Genomic DNA, 22,161 nt, shown 5'->3' with positions numbered 1-22,161 from the left:
CTTGCTCTTTTCAAAATAGACTTTGTATTTTACTAAACTAGGAAACATGTAAATCAAAGGTGTAAATGGAGGAAATGATTACATTGAGAAAAACGAAATTGATATAAAATTGAAGAACTAGAAAGAATAGAAACTTGGAAAGATAGTGGAACTGCAAGAAGAAACAGAAATTCCTTTTCAGTTCCAGGAAGATCAGATGCCTACCAAGAAATAAATAGATGAATGTGGGTGCTGTTTCCCACGATCCTCTCTAAATCCAAGGGTATATTTAAAACTGTTTTTTAAAATGAACTGAAAGAGAAAGACAACTTTCCAGTTTATTCCATCAAGAAAGAAAAGAGAAAATCCTATTCACACAATTTCTTAACATAAATTTGCATGGCATTTTTGCTTCTAAAATTCTAGGGAAGTGCTTATCTATTCAGTGAATAATTCCCATAGCCATATATTTTTCTTCAGTGAAGCCTGTAGTTTACATATTTATTAATAATACACACACACACACACACACACACACAAATATGTAGAGGATCTTATACAGCGATTGTTGTAAAATTCAGAACCATTTTTTAAAAATCATGCTGGCCTTCCTGACATTATCACTCCAGATCATTCTCCCTGCTTCAAATTTCAGGAAGAAATAAAATAGCATGTAATATCTACTGCCATAAAAAAAGCCCAGATGGTTTGAACTAGGAATTAAAGTATGTGGTTTTAAAGAGACATAATATATGATTTTATGAATAGAATACATTCAAGCTACAGATTTACTATGTGTTTTAGACCAAATGGAGATTTTCTTTTTTTAAAAAAAAAAATCTCTTATGTTTTTAATTAAAGGTATATTTTCAGCTAAAAGCATCAGCACTCTACATGTGAATCCAAAATGAAAACTGTCATTAAAATCCACCTTAAGGTGGTTTATCTTTCAGGCAAAATCACGAGCAGTAAATTCTTTCAGATGGTAGGATGGGTTTTCTTTTCCTAGAGCTGTTGCTAGAATATTTTAGTAATTTCAATAAGTACCTTGGCAACGATAAGGATAAATGTCTTCCGTTAGTCTAGATTAAATACCCACTTGCCCTAGGGTCCCATATAAAATGAATCCAAGTTTGAGAGTTCCTTTTGCATCTGACTTGTCAGTGTCGGGTGCATTACTTGTAGGGAGTAAGTCTGGTGATCCATCTACTTCTTTGAACAAAATACAGCTCTAATTGCTCTGGTAGATTTGCACACGCTTGAAAATAAACTCTTCTGAAATGAAGGATACACAAAGTGAACTTTTGCAAGAGAAAAAAAAACTGTATACTCACTTCATCTGGAATGTAGACCTATTACACCAAATAGCACAACAAAAATATAATCTTACTTTTAGGGAAGTTGCATTGTAAGACGATAGTCCAACAGATGAATATTTCATAAGTTTCCCTGGATACATAGATGGAATCACTACAACTTGGAATAAGAAAAAGCATGAATTTTCAAGTCCTGGATTCCAACTCTCCAAACTACATTCTGCCACTTATTAAACAGTGTAATTGCAATATAATTAACCACTGAGGCTCTCCCTCAGTTTACCGACCTGCACAGTCAATATAATGCTACCTACCTTAAAAGTAGGTTTATGGAAAGGAATGCATTCAAATGATATCACACAAGTATGCCAACTGGTAGAGTCCAAAGTCACCTTCTCACCAGAAAAGGACTTTTTATAAGGAACACTTTAAGGCAAAAAGGGAAAAATAAAGAGCTACAAATCATCCAAAAAGTTGACACACCATGGAAAAGTTTCTACTTTTAAAATCACTCTGGTGAGTGTTTGCCTAATCATATACTGGCTAAGATTCCTCTTGTTCTTTTGAACTTTATATAAGAAGGTTAGACCCAGCTACTTAGTTAACTAATAGGAAGCAGTTTTCGAGTGAAAAATAGAAGTTAGGTTTGACATTTCTCTCTGTTATATGAACTAGACACATCCATTAAGTTATCAACTCATTTAACATATAATTTTTGAGACACACCTAATATGTATCAAGGACTGCATGGTGCTAAGAGCTGAAGATATAATAGTGGAGAAGAATGAACACCACCTCTTCTTTTATGAATTTATCATGTAGTAGGGAATTCATATACCAAATAATATCACACAAATGCATTAAATGATAAACCATGATATTCATTAAGGAAAAGGGGACTACGCAGCATTTACACATGAGGCTTGAAATATTCTGTGGGATCAGGGAACCCTTGTCTAAGAAAGTAACAGTAAGTGATCTGTAGTTAGAACAGAATTTGGGTAGGAAAAGAATAGAAGGAAGATCTAAGTAAAGGAAAGTAGAATGATAAATGCCCTGAGATAGGAAGGTAAATGGTATATTTTAGAAGCTAAGAAGTGAAGTTATACAAGATGAATTACACAATCTCAGATTATTTAAGGATTCATAAATAATTCTAAGCATTTTGGTCTTTATGATAAATAAAGACCAAATGGTCTAATGATAAAAAAAAAAAATCCATTGACGAGTTTTAAGTATGGGTTGATACAATAAGGGTTATGCTAAGAAAAGATAAATTTGGTTGTTGGATGAAAGTTATACTGGAAAATAAAAGACTACTAGGTGAAGACACTTGTATCTCTGGATGTTTGGCCACTGAATTACATTAACATATTGGTCGGACTCCTTCACTGTCCTGTATTGGTTTTTAGATCCACAGCATTAGCATTACCTTGCAGCTTTCAGGAAGAAAACATGAATCAATTAGGAACTAAGTATTGATGATAATCTCATGATACAGTTTATTGCTCGTTATCAGATACGTTAGTCAAAACATGAGTGCTTGTTGACACAACAGAGCTGAAATCTTAACAAACAAAAATTTTAGCATGTGGTACCCATATATGGGTAGTAGAGATACATTGGCACTGTAGAAGTTTTCCTAGTATCATAAGATAGCCAGAGTACAATGGGGATAGAAATAAAATGTGAAAATCAAAGGCCAATTCCAATTTTATTTAAACATATATTTGCCTATTAAAGACATACAAAAAGTAAACCCAGACAATTTCTAAGAATGTTCATCCTAATAGCTTCATAAAGAATATATATTCATGTAGACTAAGTGACTTTCTTAACGTTTTTAGGATGATCTTAAGATTCTCAAAAATTAATCAAGACTTTTTTTCTTATACATATTCAGAAAACTAAAATCTCATATGGCCTGTCCATTTATACACATCTGGACCATTTTATGTAGTTGGGCAGGACATGCAGTTTATATCTTATGGGGCAATGTTCACAACATAGACATCAGAAATTTGTGTATTTTTAACAACCATTTATGGGCAGATGGCAGTAAACTGTCTCCTTGTAACAAAATCAGTACATTATGACAAATTTCAGCCAGATGGAAGTCAAGTGTCTTGAGGACACTTGTCTTATATGTACCTCTTGCCCATATGGTGACTTTATGCATATTAGTAAGAGCTCAAAATTTAACCAATATAAAATTTTGACATTTTCTAACCCTAAAATGCAAAGATCAAGTAGGGTAATGCATGAGAATTCTAAGTACTATCTATACCCAGGCATTCAACAAAAAAAAAATAGTACTCATTTTATTATTATTAATATAATAATTATAAGTTTAAGCTTTATAATAATGATAGTAAGAAAACTCATAAAACTATTTCCTTTTATAAAATTCCTGACCGTAACCTTATTAACCACCAGAAGTTACACCACCATGGCACTTTCATGGTATAAATCATTTTAATGTTTTTTCTTCAGTCATAAACAATGAATTTCTGCAAAACTATATCCACATAAAAAACTGCTTTATTTTTAATAAAAATTATACCCTAATGAAAATATTAACATTTATTAAACAAACTTCTATAAGCTAAGTATACATAAGAACGTGAAGTAAAAAAATGTTATGATAAAGTACTTTTCATCTATTATTTAAACAGAATTAATCAATCCATTTCCAAGTTTATTCAACTCCGAAGGTCCCCATTTCTCTTTGTGATGCAATTAAAAAATAATTCTTGCTCTAAAAAGACTTTTGAGGATCTCTTTGCAAATTTTTGTTTTTGTTTTTTGAAACGAAGCCTCGCTCTGTTGCCAGACTGGAGTGCAGGGCCGTGATCTTCGCTCACTGCAACCTCCGCCTCCCAGGTTCAAATGATTCTCTTGCCTGCCTCAGCCTCCCGAGCAGCTGGGACTACAGGCATGTGCCACCACGCCTGGCTAGTTTTTTGTAATTTTTACTAGAGACTGGGTTTTACCATATGAGCCAGGATGGTCTCGATCTCTTGATCTTGTGATTTGCCCGCCTCGACCTCCCAAAGTACTGGGATTACAGGCATGAGCCACCACACCCGGTCTGCAAATGTATTTTTAACCCCATAGCTTTCAGCAGCTTATGGCAAGTAAGTAATTTTCACAAGTCATGTGAAAATCACTAAGCAGATGTGAAAACCTTTCAAATAATTGTAATTATACTACTACCTTTATAATTGTAGTAGATAGAAATAGAACTTCTGTAAATATATACATTCTTTATTCTTTAGTTTTCTTTAAGATGAGATCCATTTATTTCATTTTTCAATCCTAATAGTGCAATCAAACTAATTTGACTGATCCCATTATTCACTAACTCACCTCACCTTACCACCTAATCCCATTCTCAATTCCAGAGGCACAAAAATATGCTAATTGTTAACAGCTGGACTTAATTCTAGTCAAGCGATGTCAACATCCTTATGGCAACTCTTAGCAAAAAACACTGATAATTGAACAACATAAAAGTTACAATATGCTCATTCAGAGGCCAAGAGTATAGAACTATTGAAGCCAATATATTTTAATATATTTATTAAATGAGCACTTGGGAGGTCATTGTGTCATGGAGATGGGGTTTTCCCGTGCTGTTCTCGTGATAATGAATAAGTCTCATGAGATCTGACGATCCTATGAAAGGGCAGTTCCCCTGCACACACTTTCTTGCCTGCTGCCACAAAGATGTGTCTTGCTTCCCCCTTCGCCGTCTGCCATGATTGTGAGGCCTCCCCAGCCACGTGGAACTGTGACTCAATTAAACCCCTTTAATAAATTAATTGCCCAGTCTATTCTTTATTAGCAGTATGAGAACAGGTTAATACAAAATGATATGCTATTTTTCATATTGTGGGAAACATTTCTATTTATACTTAACTGCATTAATCAGTTTACTTAAAACATTGCAAAAAAACAAAGAAATGTCTAATATTTAAGAAACTTAACTATTTTAATTTGTTAAAAAATTTAAAAGCTCTAACAGAAATGCATGTTTTTTGTAAATTACTTTGAATAAACCAAAACGCAAAAAGGAAAAAATAATAAAAACCACCTATTTATCCACAATAGATGTGTATCCAAAACAAAATGTGGTTAAAATATAATTTCTTAACACACACACACACACATACACACATATTCTTCATGAAATACTCTTACATTAGGGTTAAGAGAATAAATTGTCAATGTTTTTTTTGTTTGTTTTTGTTTTTGTTTTTTTGAGACGGAGTCTTGCTCTGTCGCCCAGGCTGGAGTGCGGTGGCGCCATCTTGGCTCACTGCAAGCTCCGCCTCCCGGGTTTACGCCGTTCTCCTGCCTCAGCCTCCCGAGTAGCTGGGACTACAGGCGCCTGACACCTCGCCCGGCTAATTTTTTGTATTTTTAGTGGAGACGGGGTTTTACAGTGTTAGCTAAAATGGTCTCCATCTCCTGACCTCGTGATCCGCCCGCCTCGGCCTCCCAAAGTGGTGAGATTACAGGTTTGAGCCACCGCTCCCGGCTCAATTTTTTTTTTTTTTCTATTTCCTTAAACAACAGTTTGATTTTTGCAAGTTTTATATTTTATTATCTTAAAATCAAAGAATTAAAGTATTTAAGTATTTAATTTCTGGTATTAAATTTAAGAATGTATAATATATAAAGTTTGTTGATAATCTTTACTAAATGAATGAAGAATGGAATATTCAAACATGGAAGGTAACCCAGAGTAGCAATTGAAAAATCCTTGGCATTGGTTTGGAATAAGACATTTTTATTATAATAGAATACTTTAAAATGAAATACTTATAGAAAGATAAATTACCTTGGTTACTTGCAAATATGCTACCAAATTAATATCTGGTGAATAAGGAAGGTCAATTTGTCATGTCTATAGGCATACGTGTGGAGATAAATTGTAAGAGAACATAAATACACAAATAACTGCAGCATTCTATCAAACAGTTATATTGCAACCTACAATGAGCATTCATGTTCATATATATTCATAAACCTACAGGCAAATTATAAATAATGTTGTTTCCATGAAACCTAATGTTTTGTAATTAGAAATGAAACATATATTAAAATCATTAGATAGGACTCTAAAATTACATAACCTTGATTTTAAATAGACTAAATATTTAGTACATCAATGAAAAATACTCAAGATTAAATATAAATCAGATTTTGATCCTTTTTATGTTGATTTGTAGTTTATCTGCATGTTGTTATTACCATTAACATGTTATTGCTATATTGTCATTATTATATTTATTTTTCCTACAACTGTTTTAATCATTGATTTTCCCTTCTATTAGAAAAGGTTATACTTAAAAGTCAAATATCAGTTCCTTACCTTAAGTGAGATAAATAATCCAAGATAACGGATTTAATAACCTACAGCTTCAGGTTTTTGTAGACCTAGAATTATCTCATTTGATATGAGAAATGGGAAGCATATTATATGATTTTCAAATCTTTCCAAGTATATTGTCTACATTAAAAAATAATAATTTAAACTTTTGTGGGATAGAGAGGGCTGTACCTGGGATGACATATTATAGCATAAGTGAGCCTCTCAAACCTCAATATTTATCTGATGTCAAATGTAGCAGGTTCAATGTATCATACATTTGTGTGATTGAATAAATTGCTTAAAGCAAATTTCACATTAAGATGATAAACACAGCTATGAACAGAAATCAGGGTCTATGGTAATCAGATCCACCAAACCAATTAACTTTAACTCTGTCACAAAGATTCCTTGAGACAGGAATGATAAAATAAAGCATAAGTAGCACATTTCAAACAATTTGGCTTTTCATGTCCTATGTGGTAAACACCAAACGGACAGGGCCAATTAAATGTTCTCATTTTTAAGAGTCTATTCTGGGAATATACATAGCAGAAATGGATTGCTAGGCAAATTCCCTTTTAGAAAGAATTATAAAATTATCCCCCCAAAACTGATTGTTACTATAAAATAAAATGAGATAAATGTTATTCTGGTTAAATCACAACTGAGCAGAAAATAAAAGTCAAGTCTGGGTCTCACTGAAATGATCATGGATCATGCTAAGAGTACAGCATGAGGGTACAACAGCACCCTTCCTATAATACCAACTTAGTCCAAACAAGAATTTTATTAGCCAGAAATGATCTGATCTGAATTGATTCTGATTCTGATCAATTCAAATCAGATCAAATGATTCTGACTCAGGATTGAAATGCTCTCAGTAGGTCATGTTAAGATTACAACGGGAGTGTACAACATTCTTCCCATGTTGTCCTATGTTGGTATTAGGACAACAAAGTACAAACAAGGATTTTATTACCAGAGTAACAGAGATAATGATCAGCTTCACAGATGAAAAACTCATCCGCCTACACAGACCTCATTTTTATAGTAAAGAATAATACTTACTTCACATAATTTTCTTGGAAGTTTAATATGATAACAAAATACTACCAAAATTTTCTTTGTTTCTTTTAAATAAAGAGGCATGTTAGCCTGATGCATTTCTGGAGCAGACTTTTTAAAAAGCATAGAATTTGCCATAAGTTGAATGAAAATATCCAACATCATCTCTCTTACTGGAATGAATTGAATTAGTCCAATGATAAAATCCCTAGTCTCTTAGGTCACAAAACCATCATATTTGGTAACATTCCAGGCTTCTTATGTTTTGTTTGGAAGTTTTCTTACCAGGGGCTAATGTGATCTAAAGAGAATGGTGGATGGCTAGTATGCAACATATACTAAGCATATCTAATTAATTTTAAAAGGAATCAGGGAATCTTATATAATTCAGTAGATATTCTAGAATTTTTAAAAGCAGACAGGCACAGCCATCTTTGTAAGCTTTTCCAGTATTTAATCAATCTCATTTTATAAAATTATTTCTGGGTAATCTTAATATACTTTGCACAATGTAAGTGGTTGCTTTTTTTTTTTTTTTTTTTTTGAGACGAAGTCTCACTCTGTCACCCAGGCAGGAGTGCAGTGGCACGACCTTGGCTCACTGCAACTTCTGCCTCCCGAGTTCAAGTGATTCTCCTGCCTCAGCCTCCTGAGTAGCTGGGATTACAGGCATGTGCTGCCATGCCCGGCTAACTTTTGCATTTTTAGTAGAAATGGGGTTTCACCATGTTGGCCAGGCTGGTCTCCAGCTCCTGATTTCAGGTAATCCGCCCACCTTGGCCTCCCAAAGTGCTGAGATTACAGATGTGAGCCACCGTACCCGGCCTAAGTGCCTATATTATAGCTTTAACTTTTGCAAAGATTGGAAAGGGTCCTAATTTTATAACCCATAAATACTCTTTGACGTGCATGAAGACTGTGTTTGACTTTCTTCTCAGGCTTTTTTTTTGGTAACAGATTTAAAAACTCCCAGTTAAATAATTCACATTTTCCTAATCCATCAATTATTTTAAAATCTATTTCTAAATTTCTTCTATCATTTTAAAATAGAGAAAACCAAACCAAACTTGATAATCTACCAATAAACAATGCTTGGGGAAAATTATTTTTCCACTTTTGTATATATTTTTATTTATTTTCTAAGATTAACTCGGTAAGTTTTGTTTTGCTTTTTGATATTGTTATGATTCTCATAGACTTTGCCTACTGCTCTATTGCCAAACTACTCATAACCCCCTGTTACTGTGAAACTTGGTGAAATTCCTCTGGGATTTTGAGACACCAAAGCAGTAAATAAATGTGCATGCCTATTCATTAAGAACTCCTTTATACATATATGGATTTTTAAAAATGGATTTTAATAAAAATAAATACAGAATAAAAAACTAACCCTTAGTCCCAAACATATTTCTTATAGGGCTATTTAGTGCAATAAAATAATCCTGTCATTTTCGATTCATTTATTCACAAACTATTCCTTTTTGTGAGGATTTTGTTGACAGCACAGTAAAATCAGTACTATACTGGAAGAGGTTCACAGAGGCCCAGCAGGCCCTTTCCACTTTTTCCATTAAACATTGCATATGCATCCATCAAGTCATTACAGTATTCCACATATCTGTCAACCTTTGCCAGGCTATCACACACAAGCATGCACCCTAAGACGATTCTAATGAAATATTCATAAACATTTTCAAGTTACAAATTCTTCTCATTCAAGATAAGATTTAATGGCAACATTTTCCCGGAGAAGTTAATGAGAACTCTTTGCTCATAATAAACGAGCTGCGATGTACAATTGCCCTATGGTTTCACCAGCACTCTGCTTGGGAACAAATTCAACACCAATTCATATTCAGCATTGTTTTGTTTAGGTGCCTGAGGCTATGTCTTCCTGGCTGTCAGCAATCTGATAAAAATATAAAAATTCAGCCAATTTGGATGAAGAGTGATTTAATTGTAATGACCATATCCAACCCACTAGCTGATTTTTACCATACTCTGCAGGGAGAATATCAAGTGATATTTTTCACCCCTTAAGTCAAGTTAGGCTTTGGACAGCTAAATTGGTGAGTCTGAATCCTCTGATTAGTATGCTTGATTGACTAAGGGCAGAAGTGGACTGAAACACTCTCCACATAAATGAGAATTCTTGTCCAAATGGAAAGCATGTATTGTAACCACTCAATCAGCTCCCATGGGGGAAATGAATAAGCTCAATTAATGCTAAAATGGTTAGAGGCATTTTCAGGCAGTTGTTGGGAATCCTGGTTGCTTTCTCCCCCCACTTACTTATTTTGAAAATTTTTATTTTAAGGATTTTAATAGAAATGGAAAATATAGTATGATAAATTCTCACATATTTATTACCTGACTTCACAGGTTATTAATTTTCTCACATTTCCTTCATCTTTCTCTGTGTATCTTTCTCATTCTGAACCATGTGAAAGTAATATGAAAATATATTTATTTGGTAGTAAAGAACCATGATTGAAGGCACAATGGTGCTAATACTCAGAGAATCTATCTTAAAGATTTATTCATAAACACAAATAAATTAACAAACTGTGAGGGTCATAAAGAGCCCTAGGTTTGGAATAACAGCCCTAGCTCTCTGCAAAATAAATGTATAACATCGGTTAAGATATTCAAACTCTCTGAGAAGTAGTTACTTACCATACAGCAGTGACCATCCTACTTACACAGTAATTTTTATGAGGATAAGGAGTGCTTACCTGAGATTATGTATCTGAAAGGAAACTAGCATTATACAGAAAAAGTCGTGGCTCTGCATAGGTCATTTTGGTCAAGGAATGATCCTGTACACAACAGCGGTCCCATAAGATTATAACGGAGCTGATATTTTCCTGTCAGCGAGTGACATCAGAGTGTCCTAACGTAGTGCAACACACTACTTACATGTTTGTGGTGATGCTACTGTCAACAAACTTACTACTCTGCCAATTGTATAAAAGTATAGCACATACAATTACGTACATACTTGATAATAATAATAAACAACTATATTAGTGCTTTGTGTATTTACTATACTATATATATTTTTGCTATTTTAGTGTGTACTTCTCCTATTTATATATAAAAAAAAAATTTGGACAGGTGCTGTGGCTCACACCTGTAATCTCAGCATTTTGGGAGTCTGAGGAGGGCGAATCACTTGAGGCTAGGATTTCAAGACCAGCCCAGTTAACATGGTGAAATTCTGTCTCTGCTGAAAATACAAAAAATAGTCAGGCATGGTGGCACACATCTGTATTCCTTGCTACTTGGGAGGCTGAGGCAAGAGAATTGCTTGAACCTGCAAGGCAGAGGTTATAGTGAGCTAAGATCATGCCACTGCATTTCAGCCTGGGTGACAGAGGGAGACTCTATCTCAAAAAAAAAAAAAAAGAAAAGAAAAAAGAAAATTAAAACAGTTAACTGTAAAACAACCTCAGGCCAGATCTTTCAGGAGGCATTTCAGAAGAAGGTATTGTTATCATTGGACACGACAGCTCCATGCATGTTATTGTCTCTGAAAAACTTCCAGTGGGACAAGACATGGAGGTGGAAGACAGTGATACTGTTGATCCTGACCCTTTGTAGGCCTTGGCTAATGTGTCTGTGTTTCTTAGTTTTTAACCAAAAAGTTTAAAAAAATAAATAAATTATTAAAAATAGAAAAGTGCTTCTATAGAACAAGGATACAAACAAAAATATTTTTGTCAGGTGTGCAATGTGTTTTAAGCTAAGTGTTAATTACAAGAGTTGAAAAGTTTAAAAAGGTCAAAAGTTTATAAAATAAAAAAGCTATAGTAATCTAAGCTTAATTTATTATTAAAAAAGGAAAAGCTCTACTTTTTCTTTTTTGATATGTGCCCTCTGTAGGTATACCAGTTTTTCTCTTTTATATAATATTTTTATGTACTTTTTCTGTTTAGAGATGTTTAGATACACAAGTACTTACTACTATGTTATAATTGCCTGCAGTGTTCAGTACAGCAATATCTGTATTCTGGGAGCAATAGGCTATACCATATAGACATATATACATAGTAGGCTATACCATCTAAGTTTGTGTAAGTACACTCCATGATACTGGCACAACAAGGAAATCATCTAATGAGGCATTTCTCAGAATGTATCCCCTTTGTTAAGTGATTCATGCCTGTATTATTCAAGTAACTATGTTTTAAAACATCTTCAGTGAAAGTAGGAACTGTTTCTTATCATGGTTACAAAACAATAACAATATAATAAATGTTTATTGAACAGTTACTAAAGGCTAGGTGATATGAAGACAACACTATCCTTATACTGGTTTTACAAGGATGAAATGAAGTCTTAGAACGTTTAAAAAGTTTGACTACTGACTTATAGCAATTAAATAGTAGAGCTGGGACTCAAATCCCATATAACTGTTCAGATTCTCTACCCATGGGATGTGAGGTTGGAAATCATTTTAAGTATAAACAAATGTACACATGGAGACCTCTCGTGTACACATGACGCAAATGTACACATGAAGACCTCTTATGTAAGAACTGTAAAGAATGTCTCTAGTTACCTCTTTTTGTCCCTACTCCCATCCTCAGATATTATATTCTCACCCACTTTCCAATGTGAAGGATACTAAATCAGTATTATCCTGATATAAACTGTCTTTTTAAAAGGAAAAACTTCAGATGAAATAAATTTAACAGAGTTTATTTGAGCATAAATTGATTTTTGAGTCATGCATTACTCAAAACTGAAGAAGGTTGGGGAGCTCTGAGTTAGCAATGTGAACAGAGGGTTTTTATAAAGCTGAATGCAAAGGTAAAAAAAAATGACTTAATTGGCTACAACTAAGCATTTGCCTTATTAAGGTATGATCCTTATTTTTAATGTGGATTGGATCTACATGTTTTATAATCAATTAGAGCACACAATTTATAAAGCCACCCAAAACAAAGGAAAAAATCTTACACATATAGTAAGTCATAGTAATAATTTTTTAAAACCACAAGGAAAATACCTTTATATATGTTTTGCCAATAACCTTCTGTAGAAATCACAGAAATTTTCTCATTAAGCAAAGATTTGAAATAGCTACAATAATGCTTGCCTGACTGTTATATTAATGGTACAATTGGAAGAAGGGCCAATTGTATTTTAATTGACCAAATAGTACACCTTTTTATTTTACTAGTTTTCTTCTAAAGCTAAGAAAGCTTTGAACTTTTAAAATTTATAAAACCAATTATAAGGTTTGATAATAGTCAAAATGTAAGAGAAAGCAAAGTATCAAAATTGTCCATTTTAACAGAATAGGAATACAATATTGGATTATATCACAGGTGTTTTAATATCCATAATACCATCACCAGGTTGTACTATATTATCTAATTATAGATATGCTATTATTATAAACAAATAAGTTATATTAAAACCATCATTAATGTGGGTATTGGAAAAATGTCAGGCAAGCATGCCTTGTTGGAACTATAAGAGTTATTTCTGAATTTCATTCAATGACTCATGTTTATATACGATGAAATTTACCCTACAACTTCCTGAAAATTATCTTTGTATAAGAATTATAAAAGAAGTTTAATAGGAGTATGTTATCTACTTATGAAGCACAAGCACACTAGTTCTTCACTGAATGGTAGGGAACAGTAATTTTAACAAGCTAACAAGGTAAGGAGATTTAGAATGAAACAAGAGGGAAATTAGAACTAAATCTTGAAGAACAAATATAAATTTATCTGAAGGATTTTCTGGTAGTTCTTCCTTAATTATGAATATCAGGCAAAATTTAAAGTCTTCTACTATACTGTGTATATTTCTAGGTTATATAATCTAACTTTTCCTAATTTTTCAATAAAAATTGATCTAAAATGAAAAATTATTCCAATGTTGATTAAAATTTTGTGTTGCATGTTTAGATTTAAATATTAGATGATTAAAATATTTAAATAATTAAGATGTTAGATGGTTATAATATTCGAGTAATTATGTATTTATTAATTTAAGAAAATTCATAAGAAATTTAAAATAAATGAGATTACTGGGTGTATTCTAAAATGCAATATGAGAGAAAATATACAAAATAAAATTACATAGACTTAATGAAATTTTAAAGTGCAACTCTGGTAAATAAGAATTAACTTTTTAACCTGCAATATGAAGGCTTTTTTTTTCAACTGCTCAATATTAAAACTACAAAAGCTTTATTCTTAACTATAATATATGAGCTCTAAACCTGTCCCAATAGTGTTTGCATAAATATAGCAAATATATATTTTCAGTTAAAAAGCAATTTAATGAATATTTATGAGGATAAATTAACATATATTAGCAGTTGCTTATTAAAATATTTTATTGAGTGTATATTGTCTTCAAAGTTCAATTGAAAATATTTTCTGTTTGTATAGATTTAAGTTTTTATAGCTTATTAAAGCTTAATTTGTTACAAAAATAAGACATTGATTGATTTCAAAACCACATACATTGTGCAGATACAATCTTAATTACATAAGTTTTAGGGAGAAATACTTTTGTCCCAAACAGATATTAAATTCTCAGTAATGTTTCCTTCCAAAAGTAATTTAATTCTGCCTCCACATATTTTATAGTGACAGATCAGTAAACTTCAAACTGCTACCTAATACTCCTTACCAATGTGTTCTTAAGCAAGATAGTAATAATTAAGTTATATTTATCAAGAGACAGTCAGACAAAAAGAGAGAAAATGAGCGAGAACTTAGGGCCATATATATAGTGACTAGTAATTGAACTTCAAGTTAATTCTTTTAAAACTCCATTGGCATAGAACTAAGGATTTATTTATTTGTTTGTTTCTTAAGCACCCGTCTTACCTATGAAATATCAATACAGAAATGAAAGTAACTATGCTAAATCACAAAGTCAGTTTTAGGATATTCTAAACTGAAATACATAAGAAAATAATGAACTAAAATTTCAACATCATAATCATTCCTGAAATAAATGTAAACCTTGAAGTTCTGAGTTTTAACTTAAAACAGACCAGGGGTTCTACCATTTAGCAAATGACAAAACTTAAATTTTGAGTCCATAGAATAGTAACCACTCAGAAAATACATTCCAAGGAGAAAATATAGTTCTTGATAAAAACCTTTCCATATGATTAAATTAAAAGTCAGCTGACTTTTGGGGAGTGTTTAGTATGTGCCAGGCATTGTGTTGAGTACTTACATGTATTATATTATTTCAATTATTTTTTACAACTTTATGATATAGGGCAATTACATGATATACACAATTTTGTGATATGGTTTTTGGGAACCATACAAGACATCTCAACTTTGGAAAAGAAATTAAAATTTGTATTAGAATACAACTATTCTATAAATGTCATATAGTTTTAATTTTTAAAAAAATATTGTTTTCTTAATATTACATAATTCCATCACCTTAATAAAAAGTATATGCATAAAAGTAAACACTGAAGGATGTAAAAATCTAAAGCACGTACTATCTTGTTATGACATTATTTATATTTCTCCTTAATTTAAAGTCAAGTTATATTTGTTTTTAACATCAATTTCTTCATTTATTTATATCTGTCTTATTCCACAAAAACAACTTGAAGACTTCAATTTTTTTGTTTAACTCAAAGATCAAATTATGCTACATGGCACCAACATCATCCTTAGTGCTGAATAACACAAAGGTGCCATCTTGAGAGACTAATACTTTTCTGTAATGGATTTATTAAATAAGTATATTATTACCTTCAGTTTAGTTTTGCATGTTTGAGTGAGCTGTCACATTTCTCCATCATTAAATTCATGCCCTTTCTCTTTAGAACCTCATACAGATATTAAGGGCTTCATACAAATTATAATATTTAATATTTACTAATAATTTATCATGCATGGATTTTCATATTTAATCTTCACACAACCTTATGGATTGAGAGTATTTTTATCATCAATACAGAGATTTTGAAAACCAAAAAAATAAAAAATAAGAAAAAACTTGTGTGACTTCAGTGGGGTTCAGTAATATTCTATGTTCACATAACTATGAAGTAGAAGAGCTTGAACTTGAGTTCGTTTCTCCCATTCTTGCATCCTGCAATGCTGTGTTTCACTATTTAAAATGAGTTACAAGTTGAGCAGATAGCAATACAGAAGATTGGAAGGGCTGTGAAGCCATCAACAGGAGGAAAAATGGACATTTTTAACCAGACACAGAGGAAGAGGGAAAAGCTAAAATGTGAAAGGAGAGGTCAGTATTAGCACAAAAAAACCACAGCAGACATCTATATTGATAAGTCCAAGTAATTGCCAAAAAGTTTAGATCAAAATATATCTAAAGCTTACTGTTTCAAATTTTAGAGTGCTATATAATACATATAAAAATATTTCTGAAACATGGATAGTTTTAGGGGGCAAACTATAAAGAAGGAATTAGCTGCTGTTTCTTTCCCTTCCTCCCTTCTTTTCTTCATCTCTCCATCACTGTTTTCTCTCGCTCTTCCTTGCTATCTAACTTTGCTTAATTTATGTTATAACATTTAATTAGGAAAAACAGGATGCTCAGCACCTTTATTTAATATTGTTAACTTTGTATAAAAACATGGGGATTATGAATGCCAACTATATTACAATAAGAAATATGCAAAAATCAACTCTTCTGATACATGATGTCATTTGCTATGATGTCACAATTTTCAAATGGTCCAAAAGTATAATTAAATTATATTTTCATGTAGGCAAAACACATGCACGACTTCTAAATTATGCAGTCAATTCTTGACAGACTTTGAAGATTTGTAGACATCCTTTTATTTGGTTTTAAGCCATGAAAAACACTTTAAAAACAGGAAAAGAAGTTGAAACATTCAATTATTCTTGTGCTAAACTTACTTTTTAAAAGTTTGATTGCTGAATTGCAGAATAATGACACAGTCTAAAGTCTTTATATTATAACTCATGTTTGAACCTGTATCTCAACAAAAAATACCTTTTGTAGATATAGTAATATTTGGTTTAAATCATTTAAAAAATAACTTACTTCAGCCATTGGAAAATAGAAAGTAGTCTGATTAGAAAACAACAGCAGATTTAGCTTTCAAATACATTAAAATACTATTTTCCAATTTTGTATTCTAGCACTGACCATGTTTTCCATGACAAATGGAGCAGATCTGGAGTCTTAGAATCACAAAAGATGGAGGCATTGGTTTTTTTTTGTAATTACTTCTGAGAATTAGGTAAGAAGTGCCCCATTAAATTATTCAGTGAACAAGCATATTCTTTTAAAGTACCGAGATAGTGTTTTCTTTTAATTCTTTCAGAAAATATCTTCAAAAATTGTCTTAATAAAAAAGAGGCAAGTGTGCCTTCCTATACAGATCATATGTAAAAATATCATTCATGACACTGAATTAGATATTTGCTTTCATCTAAAATATTCATAGAATGTCACTTAAAGAGATTTCTTCAGTTCATTCATATCAGGGAAAATTATGATGTATCAAAAGCTTTAATTGGAAAGCTGTCTTTCTCTTCTTTCCTATGGCCCCACTGCCACATTATGTTAGGCCATATCAGTGCTCATACATACAGCTCCTACACACACACACACACACACACTCACATAATGTGAGTGTTTTATCTGTAAAAATATTGATTTTCTTTTTTGTATTAGGCACCATATATCTTTAATGCTAACTAATTAAATGCCTCTACAGATTTTATTTTTGGGAAAGAAAAAAATAGAGTTCCACCAACTTCTACCACAAGAAAAGTAGAGTAAATGTTGGTTTCTAATAATCAGAATAAATAAAACAATATTCTTTTGACTGCAATTATCATTTGGATTGAACAAATGTTTTTAAGGGAAACAAAAAGGAGATCAGAATAAATGAAACTTTTCGTTCAGCAAATATCACAAGTATGCAAATGCTTCATGTAAGATAAGCTATCAAAATGTAGTATATCTCAGCATTAACTTTAGCTGCCTAAACTAGAGGATTTCTTATTGATCTTCCCATTGTCCATTCATTGACTATTGACTGTAAATCACCTATATATATAAATATTTTCTCACTAACCCTCTAACTCAATATTTTAAATTTAATTATTTTCTGGATTAAGTTGTGTTTGAAATTCAGAGTATCCTCTGCTTTTGTTTAAATAATGCTACTCCTCCCTAATTTGCAAGAAGCAATTTACTTGAAAGTACAAAAAATAACATCTCCCATTTCCTATCTCTCATTTTTCTCCAGGCTCTTTCCAAAGGCTTGTCTGTCTAAGCATGCTTTATGGACTTCAGCAGTGCTGAAGTTATATACTGGCCCAATAAGGGACAACAATATGTAGATGTCAAGTCACATATCTAAAAGCCATTTGCTTATAGTACTTTGTATTTATATTAAAATATAAATCTTATCTGATGAATACATAGAAAATGTTTCATTTGTAGGAAACTACGAAATCATTTGGATTTCTGGACCTTTAAAATTGTCATTATAAGAATAAAAAATGTATAAGAATAATAAAAAAGCTAGCTAATATTGACTAATATCTTAGTATATTACACAAAGTGCTAGGTAGTGATGTATATTACTGCATTTACAAAAAAAAAACAGAGTTTTTGGATTTTTTGTGTAATTTATGCACAAATGGCGTAATTAATCAAGATATATATTCATCTGTAATTTTACTGCACACAAAATTGACTTCTACAGGAAAGGGAGCTGATACGTACTGTGGATTTACACAATAGCCCAACCTCCATGTTTCAGAGGGATTTACTTGATTTCTAGTTATCCTCTAGTACACGGTAACTTTTTGTTATTATGGCTTCTGGTAGAAATGATCCTAAGTAGAAAGTCAAATGCTTTTATTGCATTTTACAAAATTAATTTCCATACTAAAGTGCTATTCTGCAGTTTGGGAATTTGTGAGGGTCTCCGTATCTGTTTTACTATGTGTCCGGTTGTCAGAGAGAAACCTGAGTACATAGTGACAAATTAATGGTTTGTCTGAAAGTTTAAATGTTTAAAGCACTCTCCCATAAAATAAACTGTTATAAATACATAGCTAAAATGAACCTAAAGCCTTTCCTCCAAGGCTTCAGCCTAAGGAAACTAGCACACAACTATACCCGGGGAACTTGGTTGACTCTTTTTCTGCAGCAAGATATGTATTTCACAGCACATATCTGAAAGCTATTTGCAGTTCATAGTTCCTACCTTGTAATGTTGGGATTTTCTCATCAATCTCTTCCTAGAGATTAAATTACATACATTCTTAGTATTTATGATCAAACTAATGAGATCTCCTCCTTCAGGACTGCAGATTATTTTTCTCCTCATTTCAAGAGATAATCTAATAATTTAATATCATAATTATGCTTCCCCTTTGCCCTCCCTAGCTCAGATGTAGAGATTCCCTCCCAAATTCATTTTTAAACTCTGATTTAGTAACTACTGCACAGCCAAAATAAAATGAACTTCTCTTTACTCATTCAGCTGCATGTTCCCAGACCAAATGCTCATTTAGAATCATGACTAGTTGTTATGATTCATAAAGAAATCTGTTGGTCTTCTGCCTTTTTCAACCCAACTGAATTACATTTTACCTCATTTCTGAATGTTAGCTCCAGAATATATTTGATGGATAGTTGAAGCAAATTTGGCTGCAGTCATGCTGTATAACTATGTTTAATACATGCTTCCTTTTTCTTACCAATGGAATGTATATTAACAGATACGGCAGCAATGAGTTCCCCCAAATCTCTGCGACAATCTACAGAAAACAGAAGAGATGGCTAGAATGGAAATTAAAAGGTTGAAGAGAGGATATCCTGTCTCCTCTTTCTAGAAGACAATGCCAAGTTTGTGGCAAGGCTCTGTCTCAAGGGGCATTCTACACAGAAATTTTTGTTAAATTTATTTAATAGGCCTAGAAGGGAAATTATCAGGGAAAATGATATCAGGATCTTTATAACTGTGCTCTATTCCAGATAAACCACTAACCCACTACTTTGTAGATACAGTCAAAGGGTTTTGTAATGTAAATATTATCTGTAGCAAATAGGAAGAAACTTGCTTTATTTTAATCCATTATACACTGGTGAAGGTTTGGAGTATTTGACCTGTGAGCACAGTTAGAATTTTTTTTTTTTTTTTTTTTTTTTTTTTTTTTTATATGGAGTTTCAGTCTGTCACCCAGGCTGGAGTTCAGTGGCGAAATCTTGGCTCGCTATAACCTCCGTCTCCTGGGTTCAAGCGATGCTCATGCCTCAGTCACCTGAGTAGCTGACATTATAGGCGCATGCCACCACACCCAGCTAATTTGTGTATTTTTGGTAGAGACAAGGTTTTGCCATGTTGGCCAGGCTGGTCTTGAACTCCTGGGCTTACGTGATCCAAAAGTGCTGGCATTACAGGTGTGAGCCACCATGACCGGCCGGGTTAGAAAAAATTACAATGGTTATATTTTAACCTGAATCTTCAAAAGCTTATTTCTGTATACAAAATAAATACACAACAATTATAGAACATTTAGAAATGCAAAACAAAGGAAAAGGAGAAACTCTCCATAATTCTGTCTAACCAATTATATAATTGGCCCCTACCACACACACTTTTTGTCACTGGAAGGTTGAACAAGCAAGATTCATGTAATGTACCAAAAGCAATAGAACTTTGTTTCCCATTACCCTTTTAAAAATATTCATACAGGTTCATTTTTCCTGAAACATCTACATAAAAGTTGGACTGTCCTACTATTACTCTGACTATTGTTAATAATAAAAGTCCTATAATCGATTTGAGTTAGTAGTCTTAAATAAGTAATTAGGTTTCCTAGCCTCATCATGATCAAAATTCTACTCTTACTCTTGATTTAAAATTGTATATTCTTACCCCTCCAGCAGCTCAGGTCTCCTTTTGGGGAAAGGGATGTGGTCTGTTATTTCCTTCCCCATGTATTAACTATACTCTTACCTATCTGTTGTTGGACAAGGGTTAGAAATTAGAGGCTCAGTGGGTAGGATTTTTCTTACGTTACTGTGCTTGTCCTACAGGAGCTTCACATGTTCTGGGGCTCACAGATGTTTAAAGCTACCTTTGGATCTCCTGGGCATTTGTGAATTAACTGAAGCAGTACCTACTGCAATTTACTTGATCTAGACAAACGGCACTTTAATCTGGCTGGTCACTGTCTAATGAGTCACCATTACAAGTGGCAATTTTAGTACAGGCGTGAAGGCAGACCACACTGGCTCTGTGTCACATGTGCTTATGACTGACCCATGGGAAACGCATGTATACTTTTCTGCTCCCAATTCACGGGATGCAGGCCAATCTCAACACACATAATTTTTTTTGTATTTATTTCTTAAATGCTTAGCAAACCCATCCCTTACCTTTAGGCTTCTCAAATAAAATCAGACACCATTCTACCATGTCCCCCACATTGCAGGGGACATATATTAAGCCCTCCATGTGGTCCCATTGAAGCCCCAGTCACCAGGCATGCAGTGGAACTTACCATAAATCTCTCCAAAATTCCTCTTCGTAAAATCCTCTCCCCACAGTCTCTGAACTTTTTCTACCTCAGATATGAGTGATAGGTTTAATAGTCTAACCTATTTTTAATTATTTCCTTTAAAATATTGATGTTTGGTAGCTAACTTTGAAATGTTCACTTTTCTTTATCAGGGAATCCTAACTAAAAATTCTAATTTAACCTCTTAATTCTCTAGCTATTGATATATTCTAGCTCCCCCCACTCCAGCCCCCCTCCCACACAAGTATACATACACATTCAAGACTTGGCATCTGAAATGAGACTGCCTCAGTTGAAAGCCTGACTGTTTCACTTAACTAGCTCTTTGTCTTTGAGCCAGTCACTTTTTCTTTTTGTGTCTTACTTCATTTATAATCTGAAGATAATAATAGTCCCTATCTCAACAATATGATTATTTTGAAGATTAATATGATAATACATTTTTTAAATACTAGAAAATTTCTAGCACATGTCATTAATAATGTTACCTTCATAGGCAATAATAAAATCATTAGTATTATAATTATTATAAATGTTCTCTTGATCTCTTGTTTGATTTATGAGGATTTTTACACGTCATTAAATATTCTCCTTTACATCAAATTGTTATACCATATTCAGCTGTATAACGGCAGCATGATTTTCAAACACTAAACTGGATGTATATATCATTTCTAATATTTTGTCACATCATTGGTTATCACTGTTTATCACCTCTGTGTTCCTGCCCTCCACCCCAACCCCAACCTTAGAATACATTGATTGAACAGGAATTTCTGGGTCAAAATATGATTATTTTAAGGCATTTAATACATATTAAAATTTATCCAGGAAAAATTAAAAATTTAATTTCACTGTATATTCTGTT

The 22,161-nt window shown here is 32.6% G+C and overlaps 1 protein-coding gene across 10 annotated transcripts in view; it reads right to left on the bottom strand.

Annotated features, from left to right (window-relative positions):
- LOC105489997 (N-acetylated alpha-linked acidic dipeptidase like 2) overlaps positions 1–22,161 on the bottom strand; it is a 1,462,458-nt gene that overhangs the window by 548,800 nt on the left and 891,497 nt on the right. The gene's annotated exons all lie outside the window — the stretch shown is intronic.

The sequence above is a fragment of the Macaca nemestrina genome, chromosome 2, assembly GCF_043159975.1.
Source record: "Macaca nemestrina isolate mMacNem1 chromosome 2, mMacNem.hap1, whole genome shotgun sequence".
Taxonomy (NCBI): Eukaryota; Metazoa; Chordata; class Mammalia; order Primates; family Cercopithecidae; genus Macaca; species Macaca nemestrina.
The sequence above is the reverse complement of the archived record's forward strand: the minus strand, read 5'-3'. Positions and strand labels throughout refer to the sequence as shown.